Source organism: Macaca nemestrina, chromosome 7 (assembly GCF_043159975.1).
Source record: "Macaca nemestrina isolate mMacNem1 chromosome 7, mMacNem.hap1, whole genome shotgun sequence".
NCBI lineage: Eukaryota > Metazoa > Chordata > Mammalia > Primates > Cercopithecidae > Macaca > Macaca nemestrina.
Window position 1 is genome coordinate 9,464,464 of NC_092131.1, and position 21,634 is coordinate 9,486,097.

A 21,634-nucleotide genomic window follows, 5' to 3' on the forward strand; every position below is an offset into this window, starting at 1 on the left:
GTGGAAAAACAAATGAAAACATAATGGTCAGAAATGTCCAAATTGGAGAAAAATATTCACTTACAGATTCAAGAAGTGCAGGAAATCACAAGCAGATAAAATTATATACCCATCATAGTCAAACAAATGCAAACAATAAATAAAGAAAAAATCATTAAAGAGGTCAGAGTAAAATATATGCTATATATAGAGGAATAAATAAAATAATTATGATGGATTTTTTTATTAAATATGATGAGGGTTAGGAGTCAATGAAATAACATCTTTTAAATGCTGAAAAAATCTTTCAATTCAGAATTTTATCAGCAAAAATATCCTTCAAAAGTAAAGATATAATTAAGATTTTTTATATTTTTAAAAATGTAAGAAAATTTATCACCAGAAATCTCACTTAAGAAAAAGTGCTCAAGGAATTTCTTCAGAAAGAAGAAAAATAATACCAGGTGAAAAATTCAGATTTAAATAAAGAATGAGTGCCAGAAGCAGTAGTATATATACATAAAATCAGATATATATGACTTTTTCAGTTTTTAATAATTTTCAATAAATAATCAAATAGCTAATGCCATATATATAGTGATATCTACAACACAGGTAGAATAGAATAAAATGTATGATAACAACAGCATAAATTGTGTGAAAAGGAATTGAAAGCGTGCCACTGTAAGATTCTTACTTTATATTTGAATTGATATAATATTTTAAAATAAAATGGGATAAGTTAATTACAATAATTAAAATAATAAAACAGTAAAATACAGAGGTAGAGCCAGAAGCTTTAGCTTAAGAAAACATGGGATCATAGCAAATACTTAACTAATTCAAAAGAAAGCAAAGGGGAGATAAAGAGAAAGAGCACTTGGGACAAATAGAAAACAAATACAAACACAGAATATTTAAATCTAACCATATCGGTGATTACATTACATGTAAATGGTCTAAGTATGCCAAATATAAGGTAGACATTCCCATAATTAATTTAAAAAGCTAGAACCAACTATATGTTATCTACAAAAATAACCTTTCTAATATAAAAACACAAACAGATTTAAAATAAAAAGAGGAAAACAAACGAAAATAAAGGAGGAAAACAACTGAAAATAAAAAGTTAAATAAAAATATGTGAGCTGCAGTTAAAACAGCACTTAGAGGAAAATTTATACAGTCCAATTCCCATATTAGAAAAAAGAACATTGTAAAATCAATTGTCTAAACTTCTGTAAAAAATTAGAATGAAAAGAGAAACCAAACACAAAGTAAGAAGTAAAATTTAATAATGAAGGAGGCAATCACCTCAATAGAAATAGAAAAAAATAGTAAAATTCAATGTAACTAAAAGCTAGTGCTTTAAAAAATCTGTAGCCAGACTAATAAAGAGAGAGAGAGGAAGTGAGAGAGATATTACCAATATTAGAAATAAAAGACGATATATTCTTAAAAAATCTGCAGTCCTACAGATATCAAGAGATCCTTCACATATCAAGTAAGAAAATATAATAAATAACTTTATTACAATAAATTTGACAACTTAGAAGAAAGAGACAAAGATTTTGAAAGACACAAACTACTAAAACATTCCTTACAAAAGAAGGAAAAAGTAATATAGGTATCCCTGCATATATTACATAAATAGAATTAAGATTTTCAAAATTTTATACATAGAAAATTCCATGTCCATATTTCTTCCTTGGTAAATTTTACCAATAATCAAATAATAATTAACAACAACTTTAAACATACTTTCTCAACATATATTTTCTCAAAAAATAGAAGAGAATATTTCCAAATTTATTTTATCAGATTAAAAACCACACAAAGACATTACCAATAAAATGTCAATAACTTTAATAAACATAAATCCGCAAATAGTATCACTTGGACGTTTTTCTGGGTTTGTTTTTGGAAATCAATCAAATGCAGCAATATATTAATAATATAATGTAATATGAGCAAGTAGGATTTATTTTAAGAATGCATGGTTAGTTTAACATTTGAAAATCTATTAGTAAAATATCTCACGTTATCACTCAAAAAATGAAGTTTTATTTGATCATCTTCATATATGCATAAAAAGGAATCTAACTAAACAGACACTCATGATTTAAAAAAAAATTGTAATCTATCAACAAACTAGAAGTACAAGGAAACTTCCTCAATTTGACAAAAGCCATTGTGAAAAATCCTATAGACAATTCTTACTTAATGAGAAATTATTGTTCGCTTTGCTACAAAGATTGGCAACACAGCAAGATGTCCACTTTCAGTACTTCTTTTCACGTTATACTGTTGATCTTTGCAAGGTCAGAACATTTAAAAAGTGGCATTAAGACTGGCACAAAAGAAGTGAAATTGTTTTTATCCATGGATGACTTGATTATTCACATAAATAATCTTAGAAACTCTTAAACCAAAACTCAAAGTGAAAATCCTTTAATTAACAAGTAAGTTTAGCAAGGTTGCAGAATACAAGACCGGAATACAAAATTAAAAAAATAAAAAAGAATAAAGAATTTCTATGTACCAGAAACAAATAATAGACAGTGATACTTAAAAGTCACCGTTTATAATAGTGTTAAAAGTTGCAAAATACTTAATATATATTTTCCAATGATGCGCAAGACCTCTCCCCTTAAAATTTGCAAATATGGCTAAAAGATACTTTCATAGATTGCAATAAATGCAGACATTTACTATGTTCATGAATGGGAAAATCCACGTACGTGGCAATTCCCTTCAAGATTAGATCTTATGTAGAATACAATGTCAATCAAAATTCTAGAAGAATTTATTTTGAAAATTGACAAGTTGGCCGGGTGCGGTGGCTCATGCCTGTAATCCCAGCACTTTGGGAGGCTGAGGCAGGAGAATCACCTGAGGTCAGGAGTTCGAGACCAGCCTAACCCACATGGAGAAATCCACCTCTACTAAAAAAAAAAAAAAAAAAAAAAAAAAGCTGGACGTGGTGGTGCATGCCTGTAATCCCAGCTACTTGGGATGCTGAGGCAGGAGAATCACTTGAACCCCAGGGGCGGAGGTTGGGGTGAGCCAAGATCGTGCCATTGCACTCCAGGTGGGCAACAAGAGTGAAACTCCACCTTAAAAAAAAAACAAAAAATACAAGCTGATTCTAGAAGTTATAATGAAATGTAAAAGATCTTTAAAGAAAAACATAAAATTGGAAAACTTACACTATTTGTTTTGAAGTGTTCCTAAACTATAATATCCTAAATACTAGTATTGGAGTGAGAATAGAAAAACCCATTAATAGAACTGAATGGAAAATTCAGAAACAGACTCACAAACATATGATCTATTAATTTTTTTGCAAAGTCACCATGCAATATCATGGGAAAAGGAAAGTCTTTTCAATAAACTGTCTTTTCAACAATTGACCCTGGAACAACGATTATACACACACACACACACATAATTGAACTTTACCTTATACCACACAAAAAATATTTTAAGACAAATTGTAGAACTAAATGTAATGTGAAACTCCAAAGATTCTAGAAGAAAACAAAAGAACAACTTTGTGACCCTATTTCTTAGAAAACAAAAAGCACTAAACAAAAGACAATAAAATCAACAAATTTGGCTTCATCAAATTCTTTCCAAGACATCAAAAGACACCAGTAAGAAAATAAAAAGGCAAGCCACAGACTAAGGGGGAAAAAGCATTTTAAATACATGTATCTGACAAAAAAATTATTCAGAATATATATAAAGAACTTCCACATATCAAAACAAGATTGCAGCCCAATAAAAATAGGCCAGAGACAAACATATATTTTACAAGAAAAGATAAATGAAAGAACAAAAAGGAAATTAAAATTTGTTAAAAAATATTAGTCATCAGAAAGCATGTATTAAAAACTAGAATGACAGGCCAGGCAAGGTGGCTCAGGCCCATAATCCCAGCACTTTGGGAGGCTGAGGAGGGCGGATCACCTGTGGTCAGGAGTTCAAGAGCAGCCTGACCAACATGGAGAAACCTCATCTCTACTGAAAATACAAAATTAGCCAGGTGCGGTGGTGGTCACCTGTAATCCCAGCTACTTGGGAGTCTGAGGTGGGAGAATTGCTTGAACCTGGGAGGTGGAGGTTGCAGTGAGTCAAGATTGCTCCATTGCACTCCAGCCTGGCCAACAGAGCGAGACTCAATCTCAAAAAATACATAAATTAAAAAAAAAAAAACTAGAATGACAAAAATTTCAAATACTAACAATTTCAAATACTGGTGAGGATGTGTAGCAACTGGACCCCACAGATCTTGGGGGGTAATGTAAAATGGTACAACCATTTGAGGAAGCTGTTCAGTAGTTTCACTGGGGAAAATTAAACATTCAGTTATCCTACGAACCCCCTACTCTTTCTAGGGATTCATAGGAGAGAAATGACCATATGTCCCCACAAAATGGTGTGTAACAGAATTTTCAAAGCAGTTTTATTGATTATAGTCAAAAACAAAAAGTGATCCAAATGTTTATTGTCAGGAAAACACATAAACAGATTTTGATATACTCTTGGAATACTATACAACTTTGAAAAGTAACAAACTAATAAATATCCACATGGATGAATATCAGAAACATGAATGTTCAGTGAAAGATGTGGCACTGTTTACAACACCTAAGACTTGGAACCAAAGCAAATGCCCATCAATGACAGACTGGATAAAGAAAATGTGGCACATATACACCATGGAATACTATGCAGGAATAGAAAAGTATGAGTTCATGTCCTTTGCAGGGACATGGATGAAGCTGGAAACCATCACTCTCAGCAAACTAACACAAGAATAGAAAACCAAACACCGCATGTTCTCACTCATAAGTGAGAGTTGAACAATGGGCACATGTGGACACAGGGAGGGGAACATCACACACCAGGGCCTGTCGGGGGATGTAGGGGAGAGAGAGCATTAGGAAGAATGCCTAATGTAGACGACAGTTTGATGGGTGCAACAAACCACCATGGGACGTGTATACCCATGTAACAAACCTGCATGTTCTGCACATGTATCCCAGAACTTAAAGTGTATATGTCTATATATCTATATCTATCTATCTATCTATCTATCTATCTATCTATCTATCTATCTATCTATAAATATAAAAATAATAAGCCAGATACAAAAGAATGAAAGTTTTGTCATTCCTGTAAGGTAAATAGATTCAAGCAAGTTAAGGGCATGGAAATAAAAGCAGTGTTTTCCTGTGTGTGTAGCTTGGGATTGACTACAAGTGATCATAAGGAAATGCTCTGTGATGATAAAAATATTATGCATCTTTCCTGGTGTATCAGTTATGGTTTTCTGTGGAACAAACCACCACAAGAATAAGAGACATCCATGTAATTCAACCGCTTGTGCAGGGCTTGGTTGGGTGGTCCTTTGGTCCCCTGTGAGCCACCTTCAGCCAGGAACATGGCTAAGGTTGGGGTGGCCAAGAAGGCTGCACACACCGGTCTGCCATTGTTGCTGGTCATTGGCACTGGCATTCCTGTATGTGGGCTCTCTCCTCCTATTGTTTGTACTGGTTTTTTTAGGATACAGCTACAGAAGCAGGCTTCTTAAGGGCTAGGTCTGGAACCGGCAAAGCCTTAATTCTGCCACATAGATTGGGAAAAAGACTTCATCTCTTGATGGGAGGAGCAGCAGTCACATATGGGAAAGGAGGGTCTATTGGCAGTTCTTTGGAGATCATTTAGCACAGTTGAGTCTCGGTTACATGGATGCACATATTTGTCAAAACTCATTCAATTATGCCCTTAAGATCTGCATGTGTCACTATGTAAATTAAAGCAAATGTGCAATGGAGTTGGCTGTGAGTATTTAGAGCTCCCATCTTAACTCTTTCTAGCTGAGCAGTTGAAATAAAAGTAAGGGAGGAAAAAGGTTCTGATAAATAACTCTGATAAAGTTTACTAATTTTCTGAAAATGTATTTGGTCAAGTTTTCTTTCCAGATTTAATTAAATGGATAAAAGACAAACTGAAAACGGGAAGGAAAATTAAAATCTCTTGTTAAGTTTTTTGTAAAACTCTCTTCTTAAAGAATTACAATGTGTGATGCAGGTACTTGAACAAACTCGTCAAAGTTTGGTGTAATGTAGTTGGTTTGTTTTTGTTTGCTTATTTGTTTGTTTTTTACCTTATGCCAGAGAGAGGAGGGCCGTCTGTGGTTTGTACCTCTTTTCTCCCTGGTTCCCTTCTTTTCCAGGTATATGGAAAAAACAGCAAAGTCCAGGGTGGGGAGGCAGAGGCTTTGGGGACAGGCTATTTGGATTGGACTCTACCACTCGCCAGTTGTGTAAACTTGGGTAAGTAGATTAACATCCCTGTTACTCATTTTTTCCACCTTTAAAATAAGAATAATGCCACTAAACTGCTAGGGTTGTTGTAAGAAATAAGAGACTATTGTGGCCAGACACGGTGGCTCACGCCTATAATCCCAGCACTTTGGGAGGCCGAGGTGGGCAGATCATGAGGTCAGGAGTTCGAGACCAGTCTTGCCAACATGGTGAAAATGTGTCTCTAATAAAAATACAAAATTATCTGAGTGTGGTGGCGTGTGCCTGTAATCCCAGCTATTCTGGAGTCTGAGGCAGGAGAATCACTTGAACCTGGGAGGCGGAGGTTGCGAGCTGAGATTGTGCCATTGCACTCCAGCCTGGGCAACAAGAGTGAAACTCCACCTCAAAAAAAAAAAAAAAAGAAAAAGAAAAAAAAGAAAAAAGAAAAATCATTCTAACATGCTTAGCATGATGTGGGGCATGTTAAGAGGTAAAATACTAAAATGTAACAGAAATTCCTTTACTCAGTAGCTATAGTCCTCTATGAAAATGAACTCTTGGCAGCTCCTCCCCCAACTCAGGACCCTATCATCTCGCTTTTTAAATTTTTTTCTCTCTCTCCCTTTGACCTTCTCTGTCTCTTTGAGGCTCAGATAGTTGTAACTAAAATCTAAATATCTAGATGGTAGTGATCATAGGATTATGGGTAGAAATGCAAATCTGCCTAAGAAAAAAACCTTATAATTATTAGACTTTTTGCTAGGAGAATGGATTCTCCAGTAAGAGTGGCTTTCTTGTCACGAGAGGGATTAGATAGGAGATGGTTTAATAACTTTCAAGTTTTTCTCCCTGATGCTGCAAGAAGGAAGTGTGCTGGAATCCTGATTCTGACAGGAGCTATCTATGTATCTCTAGCTGGGTCAGCCTTAGGTGAGCCTTAGTTTCCTCATCTATAAAATGGAGATAATAACAATCATGTCAAAGAGTTGCTGTCAGGAACAGTGGTGATGGGTGTCAAATGCCTGGCCCACAGTGAATGCTCTACCAAGTTTCCATCGCTAACCTTACTGTTACAAAACCCCATTATAAGTTACCGTCGCTACACTTACTGTGACAAAACCTCATTATATGTCAAGCCCTATGCTGGAATTTACAGTCCACTGGGACTACCCACATAGCAAGACATAATTACAATACAGAGTGAAAAAAAAGGTTGTATGAAATATGAAAACAATTCTACAAGTACAACAAGAAAAAGCTAACTGTCTAGGTAATTATGAAGTAAAACTGAAAATTAAAAACAAACAGAGCTCAATTGCATTAGATTATTAAATCTGAAAGATGACAGTGGTGTTTGGAAAGCATTCTGAGGTGTTTATGTTTGGTATGATTGGGGAAATACAGACTTGAGGTATGAAGCCTAGTGCAGGTTATAATAAAAAGAGAATAGGCTTTGAAGTGAAAGAGAATATAGTTTGAGTATTAAATGCAACTTTGTGTGACCTTGGATAGTTACTGTACATACGCTGTGCTTCAGTTACCAAATCTGTTAAATGGGACTAATACAGGCCCTGCACTGGTTGTGCAGGTTATGTGGGATAAAACATACGCGATCGTATAGCGGTACCTGACACAGCTGGGTAAATGCTTGGTTTCTCCCACTGCAGTGTGACATGGTCTGTTCAGCAGTTATGATGCTGTTAGCTCCAATGATAGAAGTATCTCTCTAAGAGTGGCTTGAAAAATCAGAATATTCTCATTATCTCACAGAATGAGAAGCCCAAAGCTAAGTAGATAGAGTTGATTGGCCAGTTTGCTCAGTGAGGTCAGCAAGAGCCCAGCTGTTCTCCATGTTTCTGCTCTGCAGTCCTCAGCTGACTGGCTTCATCTTTCGTCTGCCCCTCAAGATGGCTATTGCAGCTCCACATACCATGGCCTAACAATACAAAGACATCTAGGAAGAAGGCAGTTCCCTGCTATGTATCTTCTATTTGGTTTCCTACAATGTAGTGGCTTCCAAATATGTTGGTCTCAGGACCCCATTTCACTCAAAAAATTATTGAGGAGCCCAAAGAGCATTATTTATATGGATTATACATAGTGACATTTACAGCAATAGAAATTAAAACTGATAATTTTCAAATACTTACTAATTTTTAAAAATCAGCAATCCCATTTTATGCTAATAAAAGTAACATTTTAAGAAAAAACACATTTTATAAACCAAAAAATTATTCTTTTAATTTAAAAATATGGTGAGAAGTGGCATTGTGTTTCATTTTTGCAAAACTTTTTAATGTCTGGCTCAGTGGAACACAGCTAGATTTCAATCTCATCTTCTGCATGCAGGCTGTTGGGATATACTGTTTTGGCTGAAGTATATGATGAAAATCTGTCCTTACACAGATATGGAGGCAGGAAAAGTAGGAGTATTTTGGTGCTCTTTTAAGATAATTCTAGACATTTTCCTTTTCTACTGCACTAAACTCAACAAGTAGTAGTTTCTTACACATTGGCTGCCATGCAGAATCTGAAACTATATTGATGAAAATTTTGTCTCATTTTACACTAACTTTCTTGCACTTGAATAGATATATTTCCCATGCACAACCTTATAACATCATGCATTGATTAGTTGAAAAAATATTGCTCAATTGAGTTATTGTGGAACTTTCAAATGTCAACACATTTCATTATACAATATCTAAAAGCAAATCACCCACTATCTCATCAAGTCTATAATTATTGGAAAGCAGTCAAGCTTATGGTAAAAGGTACGTTTTTCAAAAAGTTGTAATTTTTACTTAAAATTTCAAATTTTGTCACTAGCAACAAATACTGTCAATTGTTTATGCAGTGGGAGATTCACTTTGCTCATTTTCACAAAAGTGTCTGCCACATAATCACATTTAATTACCGTAGTTTGTCAATTTCTCATTCAATTGAAAATGGTGCCTCTGTGGAAAGAGCGGTGAGTTCACCTTGTAACTCATACAATCACACGTGTGCCTTCCCAAGAATAGGGCCTGCAGAAGCACGGGACACGTAGTTCCTATTTTGCAGCACATAATCATACAAAGAAATAGAATACAATTAATATTTTTACTGCTTCATGAAGGACATGCTTCAACAAAACTGGCTCCCTCCTCCTTTTTTTTCTCCTTCTGTTTTTGTCTGCAAGTGTGTGGCTGTGAAAACAGTAGCCTCTGGGACAGCATGGTGCCACTGACTTACCATCTTACTTCACGTGAAAGAGCCACATGAAGCCTTCTTTTCACCCTGCATCCCTGCAAATGCCCACACAGTGACAAAGAGAAATAACATATTAGTATTATTATGAAAATAGTTTTGCTATCATTGAATCCGGGAAGAGAGTGACACTGAGATCTGCTGCTTATTTTAACAGGTAAGAAAAGACAGCTTTAGCTAAGCAAACCTCTTAACAGAGGAAATAAAATTTTATAGTAAATACTTAATTGAATAAATCTCATTAAAACATATTCTCCTTGGATTAAAATATATATATGTGTGTGTGTGTATATATATACACACACACTATTTTTTAGCATAGAAATGTAGACCTACAAAAAAAATGAGAAAATGTAGGATGATAATTTTCCCACCTGGAAATAAATCCAGTTAATATTTTAGTGAACATTTTCTTTTCTTTCCATGCATTTACACTATTTTGCAATATGCCTTTTTTTTAATGTAACAATATCTCATGAACATTTTTTCATATCCTTAAATATTTATGGACGACATCACTCTAAATTATTCAGTTCCCCTTCTGACAGGACATCACATTCTGCCTGCAATGCAGGGCTGCCTGGTTGCTTGGTGAGAGAGTGTTGAGAACCGATGTTGTGGAGCTTTAGGAATTCTTCCTTGTGGTGATCGTGTTTATTGATGAAGATGCCACCCTGAGACCTGGAGCCTTTGACAGCTGCTGGTTACTCACAGACATCCCACATACAAGCTCCCTCTTCACATCTTTTCCCACCATGCGTTGCACATTTTTCTTTTCTTACAATTTCTTTTCTTTCTTTTTTTTTCTTTTTGAGATAGAGTTTTGCTCTTGTCACTAGGCTGGAGTGCAATGGCACAATCTCTGCTCACCGCAACCTCCGCCTCCCGAGTTAAAGCAATTCTCCTGCCTCAGCCGCCCGGGTACCTGGGATTACAGGCACCCACCACCACGCCCAGCTAATTCTGTTTGTATTTTTAGTAGAGATGTGGTTTCACCGTGTTGGCCAGGCTGGTCTCAAACTCCTGACCTCGTGATCCACCCGCCTCCACCTCCCAAAGTGCTGGGATTACAGGCATGAGCCACCAGGCCCGGCCTTTTCTTACAATTTCTATAGCCACCCCTAGGTTCTCTTATACCCACCTGGCTGGGCAAAGCATCCTTCTGATCATTCTTCCACCAGCTTCTCCCATCTGATATTCATCTTTTTCATATTGGCACAAATTATCCTCTTTGAATGTTCCCTCCTCCTTACCCTTTAAATCTTTAGTTTGCTGTGACTACCTTTAACTCCTATGGCAAACCTGAGTACCTCATCCTGCGTGTAAGCAGGTTCTGCAGTTGTCTCCAATCTTCATTCTTGCTTACCTCTTCCTGGACTCCTGATTCCACTCCAGCCAGGCTGCTGACTGAAACATCACACGCAGTGGTAGACCATGTTTTCCGAAAGTGATCACAACAACATTTCCAGTTCTACGTGTTCTTCCAGAACCTTCATATTTCCCCATTGAGAAGAAGCACTGATCTTCTCTCCTCTTGAAAGTGAGTGGACTTGGCCGGGCGCGGTGGCTCAAGCCTATAATCCCAGCACTTTGGGAGGCTGAGACGGGTGGATCACGAGGTCAGGAGATCGAGACCATCCTGGCTAACACGGTGAAACCCCGTCTCTACTAAAAAAAAAAAAAATACAAAAAACTAGCCGGGCGAGGTGGCGGGCGCCTGTAGTCCCAGCTACTCAGGAGGCTGAGGCAGGAGAATGGCGTGAACCCGGGAGGCAGAGCTTGCAGTGAGCCGAGATCTGGCCACTGCACTCGACAGAGCAAGACTCCGTCTCAAAAAAAAAAAAAAAAAAAAAAAAAAAAAAAGAAAGTGAGTGGACTTTAGTGACTGCCTTGAAGAGAATGTCATAGGAATGCCATTGTATGGTTTCTGAGGCTGAGTTGGAAAAGGACTCACAGATTCCCCCATCTCTCTCTGTTGGGAATTTACCTGTGAAGCTCTGTACCAATATCTCAGAAGGCTGACTGCCCTGCAGCTACCAGGCTGGAAAAGCCACATAGAGGTAGAGGGAGAATGAAATGCTCACAGAGTCCCAGCTAGTGCAGCCTCCAGCTGGTTAAGTCTTTCCAGTCCCGACCTGTAAGTCTGCAAACCCTTATGGATTCCAGTCCTAGGTCTGAAGCTTCCCTGCTGACAGTGAGTGGAGCCATCGCTGCTGAGCCCTGCACTAACTGCAGATTCGCGAGAAGCATAAATGCCTTGGCTGCTTAAACCATTCGATTTGGGTATAGATTTCAATGTAACAAAGGAAAACAAGAACACACATCTTGACATTTGCCATTATTATACAGCAGATAAGCTTTTTCTTCTTTTCTTCCTTCTTCTTCTTCTTTCTTCTCCTCCTCCTCCTCCTCCTCCTCCTCCTCCTCCTCCTCCTCCCCCTCCTCCTCCTCCTCCTCCTCCTCCTCCTCCTTCTTCTTCTTCTTCTTCTTTCTTCTTCTTCTTCTTCTTCTTCTTCTTCTTCTTCTTCTTCTTCTTCTTCTTCTTCTTCTTCTTCTTCTTCTTCTTCTTCTCCTCCTCCTCCTCCTCCTCCTCCTCCTCCTCCTCCTCCTCCTCCTCCTCTTCTTCTTCTTCTTCTTCTTCTTCTTCTTCTTCTTCTTCTTCTTCTTCTTCTTCTTCTTCTTTCTTCTTCTTCTTCTTCTCCTTCTCTTTCTCCTTCTCCTTCTCCTCCTCCTTCTTCTTCTTCTTTCTTCTTCTTCCTTCTTTTTTTTTGAGAGAGAGTCTCACTCTGTTGCTCAGACTGGAGTGCAGGGGTGCAGCCTCATCTCACTGCAACCTCCGCCTCCTGGGTTCAAGTGATTCTCCTGCCTCAGCCTCCTGAGGAGCTGGGACTACAGGCACGTGCCGCCATGCCAGGCTAATTTTTGTATTTTCAGTAGAGATGGGGTTTCACTATATTGGCCAGGCTGGTCTCGAACTCCTGTCCTTGTGATCCGCCCACCTCAGCCTCCAAAAGTGCTGGCATTACAGGCGTGAACCCCTGCGCCCCGCTCCTTCTTTTTAGTAGTCAAGACTCAACCAAGTTTTAATACTCAGGCTGTGCTCTGCTTTCCTTAATCAGTTATATACCCAGTTTATTTTTTTGGTCCTTCTCTTTTTATTTTTTTAGAAGTTATTATTTAATATTTGACTCATACAAAATAATATACTTACTATATGCATGCAAAGAAGCATAATAATAAAAGGAACATTCATGAAGCAAATCATTACCAGTGCCATAATGTATATGTCACTCTTGCCCTGTTCTCACACTGCTAATAAAGACATACCTGAGACTGGGTAGTTCTTAAAGGAAAGAGGTTAATGGACTCACAGTCCCACATGACTGGGGAGGCCTCACAATCATCGTGGAATGTGAAGGAGGAGCAAAGGCACGTCTTACATGGTGGCAGGCAAGGGTGTGTGCAGGGGAACTGCCCTTGTATAAAACCATCAGATCTTGTGAGACTTATTCACTGTCATGAGAATAGTATGGGTAAAAATCCGCCCCCATGATTCAATTACCTCCCACCAGCACCCTCCCATGACATGTGGGAATTATGGGAGCTACAATTCAAGATGAGATTTGGGTGGGGACACAGCCAAACCATATCAACACTCATCTCAGAGAATTTCTGGCTTATTCTCATTTTTAATATTTCATATGTATGTGTATTCTTAAACAATGTTTTGGGTTTCTAAATATTATTATTTTGGGTTTGATAAAAATCACATCATTCTCTCGGTAAGAGTCTATACCTACCACTGATCAATCCACCTTATACTTTAAAATATACTCATGTCAACTTGTGCTAGTGATTCATTTTTACTCGTGTGTAATAATCCAGTGGGTGGATATACCTCAATGTCATTTATGTTTTCTCCAGTTTGTGGGTACGTGAATTGCGTCCAGTTTTTTTTTGTTTTTTTCTACAATAACCAGGGCTTACGTAAACATTCTTGTGCATGTGTCCTGGAGCACATACATCTGAGAATAGAATATGTCGTATTTGAAAATAGAAATGTTCAGTTTTACAAGAAAATATAAAATTGCTTTCCAAAGGGGAGGTACCAACTTTCATTTCCAACAAGATAAAGTAGAGTCACCAACACTTGGCATTGTTGGGTATCTTAGTTTTTACATATCTGGTGGTTGCAAATGGTCTTAGTATATATTTAACTGGTTGCTAATTATATATGTATATTTGTATACTAATTACGTATGTGTATATATTTGTGCTTTCTTTCTGTGAATGGAACTGTTCAAGGCTTTTGCCTATAATTCTGCTAAATTTTGTGTCTTTCTTATTAATTAGGATTAAGTGCATACATATCAATATTTTGGATATAAGCCTTTTATTTGCTATGTGTGTTGTAACTCTTATTCCAGTTTGTGAATGGTCTTTTCATAATCTGTATGGTGTGGTGACTTGGGATGAACAGAAGTTTTGACTTTAACACAATCACATGTTTTATGTCAATATATCTTTCTTAGGAGAGATTGGGGGAACGCCTATGTAAGAAAATCCTTCCCTGTTTAGATATTATAAAAATTTCTAAGATATCTAGATATCAAACTTTTTTATATTTTCTCTTACATTTTGATCTTTAATGCATCTAAGTAATTTTTACTTTAGTAATCAAGCCTCAACCAAGCTTTAATACTCCGGCCACACTCTGCGTTTCTTAAGCAGTTATATACCCAGTTTATTTTCTGTTCCTTCTCTTTTGATTCCTTTACAAAGTTATTTAATATTTGACTCATACAAAATAATATATGTAATATATGCGTGTGAATAAGCATAATAATAAAATGAACATTCATGAAGCAAATCATTACCAGTGCCATAATGTATATGTCACTATTGTCTTCTTTGCAACTGATCCCACAAAAATACAGAATATCCTGAGACTATTATGAACACCTCTATGTACACAAATTAGAAAATCTAAAGGAAATGGATAAATTCATGGAAACAAAATCTCCCAAGATTGATCCAGGAAGAAAGTGAAAACTTGAACAGGCCAATAACAAATTCTGAAGTTGAATCAGTAATAAAAACAAAAACAAAAGAACTATCAACCAAAAAAGACCCTGTGCCAGATATGGATTCACAGCTGAATTCTGCCAGATTTACAAAGAAGAACTGATACTAATCCTACTGAAACTGTTCAAAAAATTCGAGGAAGAGTGGCTCCTTCCTAACTCATTCCGCAAAGCCAGCATCAGCCTGAACCAAAATCTGACAGAGAAAAAATGAGTAAAAATAACTTCAGGCCAATATCCTTGATGAACATAGACAAAAATTATTAACCAAATACTAGCAAACAGAATCAAGCAGCACAACAAAAAGTTAGTATGCCATAATCAAGTAGACTGTATTCCTGTGATGCAAGGCTGGCTAAACATATACACATCAGTAAATGTGATTTGCCACATAAAAATAATTAAAAACAAAAACCATGTGACCATCTCAATAGATGCAGGAAAAGCTTTCAATCAATCCAACATCCCTTCATGGTAAAAATCCTCAACAGCCTAGGCATCGAAGGAATACACCTCAAAATAATAAAAGCCATTTATGACAAATCCACAGCCAACATCATACTCAACAGGCAAAAATTGGGTCATACATCTTTTATTATCCAATTTGACAATGTTTTTCTTTTACCTATCCTATTTAAATTAGTTACATTTAATGTAATTTTTTTTAGAGACAAGTCTACCATTTTATTATTTATTACCTTTTTTATTCTCTTATTTTCTTTGCCTATTTTATTTCAGATTATTTAAATAATTTGTATTCATCTATTGAGGTTTTGACTATATCTCTTTTGTAGTTTTTAAATGGTTTTTATTTAAAGAACATTTTTAGCATTTTTAAAAAGACAGTTGTTGACAAATTCTCTCTTAGTTTTCTTTCATCTGAGAATGTTTTTATTTCACCTTTATTCCTGAAAAATATTTTCACTGGCCATAGAGATCTAGGTTGACAGTTCTTTGTTTTTCTAGCACTTTAAAAATGTTGTCCACTTCCTTCTGGCCTTCAAGGTTTTAGATGAGAAATCTCCAATTATTTATACAATTGTTCTCCCTAAAGAAACATGTCATCTTTCTCTGGTTGCTTTCAGAATTTTTTCTTTGTTTTAAGTTTTCAGCAGATTTATTATGATGTGTCTGAGAATATATTTATTTGAATTGGTCCTATATGGAATTCATTTACAAATGCATTGATGCAAAAGCCTGTGAGTGCTGAAGTAAATGAGTAGCACCTTCCAACCGCAATACAGCTCTGACCTCCATAAAAAAAAAAAGGGGAGAAAGAAGGAGGATTGGTTAGAAATACTCTTGGATTGTTCTAAGTTCCAAGGAATGTTTGTTCAAGGGCAATGGTTGTTCTTGAGCCAAGTCATCAATTGCTAGAGTTCTACATCTTTCAGCCATGGGCCTGAATTAGTACCTTCACCATGCTTGGTTACTGTCTGGGAGCAGCTTTTGAGAAGTATAGCTTTAGCACAAATATGGTAGTGGATCCAGAGGAACAGAAGGTGGGATTGTTGATTACTTATGCTCCTTGCAGCAGGAGATCTGAGTGGTATGGCTTCCTGGCTGCCATATTAGATTTACTTTGTAAAATATCCTGCTGACAGCTGCGTGGAGAGTAGCATTCAGGAACCAGGGAAGGAGCAGGGACCTAGTTAAACTACAGTAACTACTAATGAAAGAGTACTAATGAGTGATAGTGTCAATGTTGGCAGAAGAGCTCAAATTTGGAGTATATTTTTAACATAGGGCCAACAGAATTTTCTGAAGGCCTAGCTTTTGTATATGGAATAAAAGTCAAGAACAACCTAGATTTTCAGCTTGAACAACTTGGAAACAGTCATATAGTGATAAGCTTCAGGTTATTTCAGAATTAGAGGAAGAAATAAGGAAGATAGAAAAGGAGGATATTGAATATGGAATTCAGCAATGTTTATAAACAGTTAAGATTTAGAGGGCGAGAGGAAGAAAGGCTCCCTAAAGAATACATGCCGTTTTTAAAAAATGATAGAGGAAGATTAAAGGTCAATATGAATGTGAAAGAATGGGACCCAGGGGAGTGAGGAGACTGGCAATTAACTGGTAGACCTTTATCATAGACAAAGCTGATGTTTTTCATTGTCTGGGTCAACACAGCAACCTTGTATGTGTGTGTGACATGACACTTAATTGGCAGTCAAAATGAAATCTAACGTTGGAGTCTTTCATGAAAATGAATCCTTAGCAGCTCAGATTTTTCAGAATTAAAAGAGTCCTCAGAGATTCTCACTCCAGCATCTCAGTATATGGGTGGAGAAATTGAGGCCAGGTAGGGGTGAAACGTAATCCAAAATCACAAAGCCCTTAAATCTCGAGAAGAGCAATAAGCCCAGCTTTGATGGCTGGTCTCATATTTTCCCCTCACTTCTAAATCCAGGCGTGGCCTCCTGATCTCCATCCAATGTATACCATGTTAGGCACTCCGTTCATGAGAGTACTTCTGGGAAAAAATGTTAATCTATTATGACCGGGGTTTCTAAAATTCCACTCATAGACAGTAGTTCATCAAAATGAGTACAATCCTAAAGGATTTGTGCGATAACAGAGGAGAAATAGGCTTTTCTCAGATATTCAAGTTCCACTGCCTCCTTGCCAACTTCCTGCCCCAGCTGTGAATAATGTGAGCATCAGAATCTCTCCCATCTTATTTTCATGTTCAAGTCCTACTAGACTTGGTGTCCAGCTCACATACCAACGCTTCAGAAAGATTTCCTAGTTTTTATCAACAGAAGCAACTTGTTTCTTTCTATAGACATAAAATTGTGTTTGTATTTCTTTTAGAAGTCATCAACTTCTGTCTTGTGTTAGAATTGCTTTGTATAATCTTTATGTCTTCTCTATTCGTCAACTTTGCTTTTGTAGCAAGCAGCCCCCCAGTCTCAGCAATGTGTATTAACATGTGTGTCTCATTCATGTTATATGTAGGCTGCTGGTTTGCTCTGCTTTAGTTTGCAGCTCTGTGAGTTGGGGCTGCATCTAATGTCTTCTCATTCTGAGACCCACGCTGATGGAGCAGCATCTCTCTGGGACACACCATTGTCACGGAAGAAGGCAGAGAGTGGTGGGAGAAACTTTCCATGTCTTTTAAAGCATTTGCTTGGACAGTGTATCCTTTTTGTCTCCTATATCCTACTGGCCAAGTCCAAAGTCAATGAGGTATGAACTTACGGCTTCCACCAGAAAGAGAAGCAAGTCACATAGAAATGAACAAAGATGTATGACGAGTTTTGCAGAAGAATTATACAATCAGTTATGTCTTACCTATCTAGTTTTGAGCTCTTGAAAAGCAGAGCTTGGAAACAATCCCTTTCTGACTTTTGTAAGATCTAATGCTATGGCTCATGGATAGTAAGTGCTCAGCCACTGTTTGAGCAATGAACAAACATTCTTCAAAAGCTACAACGCAGCCTGTTGTCGTATGAAAAATGTTCAAGCTATGTAGATTTTTTATTCCCCTTTTATTTCTATTTCTAGCCAGTTGTCACTTTACAGTGAAGTCATGTTGTCCTATTACTAAAATTTATCCAAAGTATTACATTACTTTTACAAAAATACAGAACACAATGATAACAACTAAAATGTGTATGACGTTTTCTAATCTATTTATGTGCTTTCTCATGGTAAATCAAGTCCAGAAAGCTGTGTTTTAGGCCCTTTATCTCTCTGAGTCTTGGTTTCTTCTATGAAATGCATACTTTGTCTAGGTGGCCTTCAGGTCTTCTCTGCCCATAACCTGGCTCTTAGCTGGGGCATTTCAGCAACTTTGATGCTGCCGTAGGACTTGAAAGCAGTCAGCTTCTTTGGGAAACCACAGGCACAGTTAATTTTGACAATATTAGCCACAGCCTGGCTGTGTAACTCAGTCAAGCCTCTTCTCTTCTTGTGCCTCAGTTTCCCCATGTGTAAATTGAGAATGTTGGGCAAAATAATCTCATAACTGCATTTCATTAGAAACCATTTGCAATCCTAATATAATTTTTGTTGCAGCTAATCATTTTGAAAATCCAGTGTGGAATTCACTCTAGTTTCTCTATCAAGTTGGCCGAAGTGTTTTATTTTAGTGGCATGACCCAGAAAAAAAGAATAAGTTTGATTGCTCTGCCTCAGTTAGCTGGGTATTGGAGTCAAATAGCCATTGGAATTCTTTTCTTTGTTTTCAACCTCTTTGTGAATTGATGGTTCCATTTTTGTCCTGAGAAGATAGTTTTGTCTATGACATGAGCTGGCTGCTCTAGAGACTTCCCGGGTGGGAATTTGGGTGGATTGTTCTTTTCTTCTGCTCCAGTTTGTGAAAAATACTCCAGTTTGAGCAGAGGCCTCTGTGTCTCTGAGGCTGCATTTTCTCATCCTCGCTCTATTGCCAATAGCAATGGTAATTATTTCTAATTCTGATCTCTAAGGGCGAATTCTTCCTCTTGGTACTGACTGCCAAATCCTCCCATTCCAAGAGCAAGTGAACAAATGACCTGATGAAGACTTCAAAGGAGAAAAGCCTAACACCAGACAATTACATCTGCAGCATGCACTAGAGCCTGGGCCCTGTTTGTGTCATGTTTGGTCTGTGCACCTGAGGCACCTCTTCCTGGGTAGCTGGTGCTGCAAGATATTCTCTCTGTTGACCTAAATACTCCCATGCCCATGCTCCTTAGCGTAGCCAAAGCATAAGACTAACCCACTTACTTCAGAACAGATTTCATTATCTAATAGTAGGCCTCAGAATTGTCTCAAGAGCTTCATCACATACTCCTGGCCCCTGTCCCAGAGATTGTAACATAATAGGTTACCCTGATAGAAATTTAAGGAATTTTCAATGTAACTTAACACACGTCTTTTCATAAGGAAGGCAAAATGTTATGTACTATATTATTCTAAGGTGACACCCGTAACCTCATCTGTGAGGCTGAGGACAACTTCCAGCAGGCCTCACCCCAGATCTGGGTTCAGCCGTCTCCCGTGGCACATCCACATCAGTGAGCCTGACTCCAAGGCACCAGCCCCTTGGCTCTCTACACCCTGCTACTCTCTGCAGCACTTCCTGGGCTCTCTGCAACACATGCTTCCAGATAGACAGCTGCCGTTTCTATGAATTAGTTCTTTCAAAATACATGAACCTACCCTTGAGTAGAAATTCTTGTGTTTTCTCCGAGGAGCTTCCCAGAAGATACAGGATTTCAACTGAACACACAGGTAGTGGGAGGAGGAGGAAATTAAAAGGAGGAAGCACATGGATGGAGGAGAGAGCTGGTGGAGGTGGAGAATGATGCAGGGATGAGGAGGATTTGATGTTGCAGATGTACAGAGCTGATGCCACCTCTACCAGGGAGCCTTCCGTGATTCCCAGCTGGAAGTCACCCTTTCCTCAGCTGAATCCTGACAACACTTTATCTGCCCTCTCCTGTGGCATTCAAAATGCTCTGTTTTATCATATCTGTGCTCATGGAATGTTTCTACCAATTTTTACTGTACTCTAAAAAAAAAAAAAAGAAGCACCATGTTAGCAAATGTGGTTAAAAATGTGCATAGATCTGGAATCATAAAGTCCAGGTTTTAGGTGCAGGATCTGCTACTTAGTACTTTTGGGACTTTAGGAAAGTCTCAATAAACTCTGTAAGTTTTGGTTTCCTTATCTATAAATTGAAAATAACAACAACGTTAAATTCAATGATTGTTAAAACAGCATATTGAGACAAGGTATGTAAATGCCTCCCTCCAGCATCTGCCACATGTAAGCACTAGGAGTTTAGCTGTTGCTACTTTATGAAGAATTGGTGCTGGTTTTCTCCCTTCACTCCAGAAATAGAAATATGTAGAAGCTGTTTCAGAACTAATCTCTCTAGAGTTATTTCTTGGACATGTCACAGGCCTTTATGTGCTGGGTGTCCCTCCTAGGCAGCTCTCTTCCATGCAGTGACTCAAGGACCCACACTGCTTCCTTCTCATGACTATGCCATCCCCCTTTTCAGAAGCTACCCACAATTTCTGAAGCAGACAAGAGTGCCCCGGACAAGAGAGACAGGCAGGAAGGGAGCTTCTACGCACATCCTGTTGGCCAGGACTCAGGCACGTGACTCCACCTAAGAACAGAGGCAGGGCTGGTTCAGGAAATGCTGGTGTGGGCCACTAGCCCTGGAACATCATCCTTTAGGACAATCCACCCATTATTATTTTTCTACGATAACTCTGAGGTCTTAACAGACTAAACAATTTGGCCCAGGGCATGGAGTGAGTACGTGAGGTGTGTGGCTTCCCTTACAAACACGGATTCCATGCTGTAGCCTTGGCTCAGGGTCACCCATGGGCCAATGTGATCACTATGAGGTGAACGTGCATAAGCTGCTTACCATAAGGGGCAGTGAAGGGGGAGCAGGCACTTTGCAAGGCAAGAACAGGTGCAAAAGAGGCGGGGGCGGGGGCCGGGGGAGACACCACACACTTTGAAACAACCAGATCTCATGAGACTGGCTCACTGTCTGCATGCTTTAACTCCTTCATTACCCAGGGTACTCATTGAATCCTCACAACAATCTCTGATGCAAGTGTTGGTGTCATCTTCGTTTTACAGATGAGGAAACTGAGGCTCAGTTAGGTTAAATAATTTTCCCAAGGTCACACAGCTCAATGGAGCAGGGCAGAGACTCGAACTTGCAAAACCCATACCCCTAACCACAGCACCACACTGCCTGAGAGTGGCCGGAGCTCGCTTCCCACCACAGCACCACGCTGCCTGAGAGTGGCCGGAGCTTGCTTCCCACGTCGGAGTCTCCTGGCATGGGACATGTTGTCAGGGAATCCCTGGGGGGTGTAACCCTCCTGGCCTTAGAACCAGATAAAGGCCCCTGAGGAGCCCATGTGCAGGCACCAGGCTCCAGCAGGAGCTGAGGGCTGGGGAGTGGGCCTGGCTGGTGAAGGGGAGGTCACATGGGCAAGAGCCTGGCTTCGGGTCTCCTGTCAGTGCAGCTGCCGGTGATG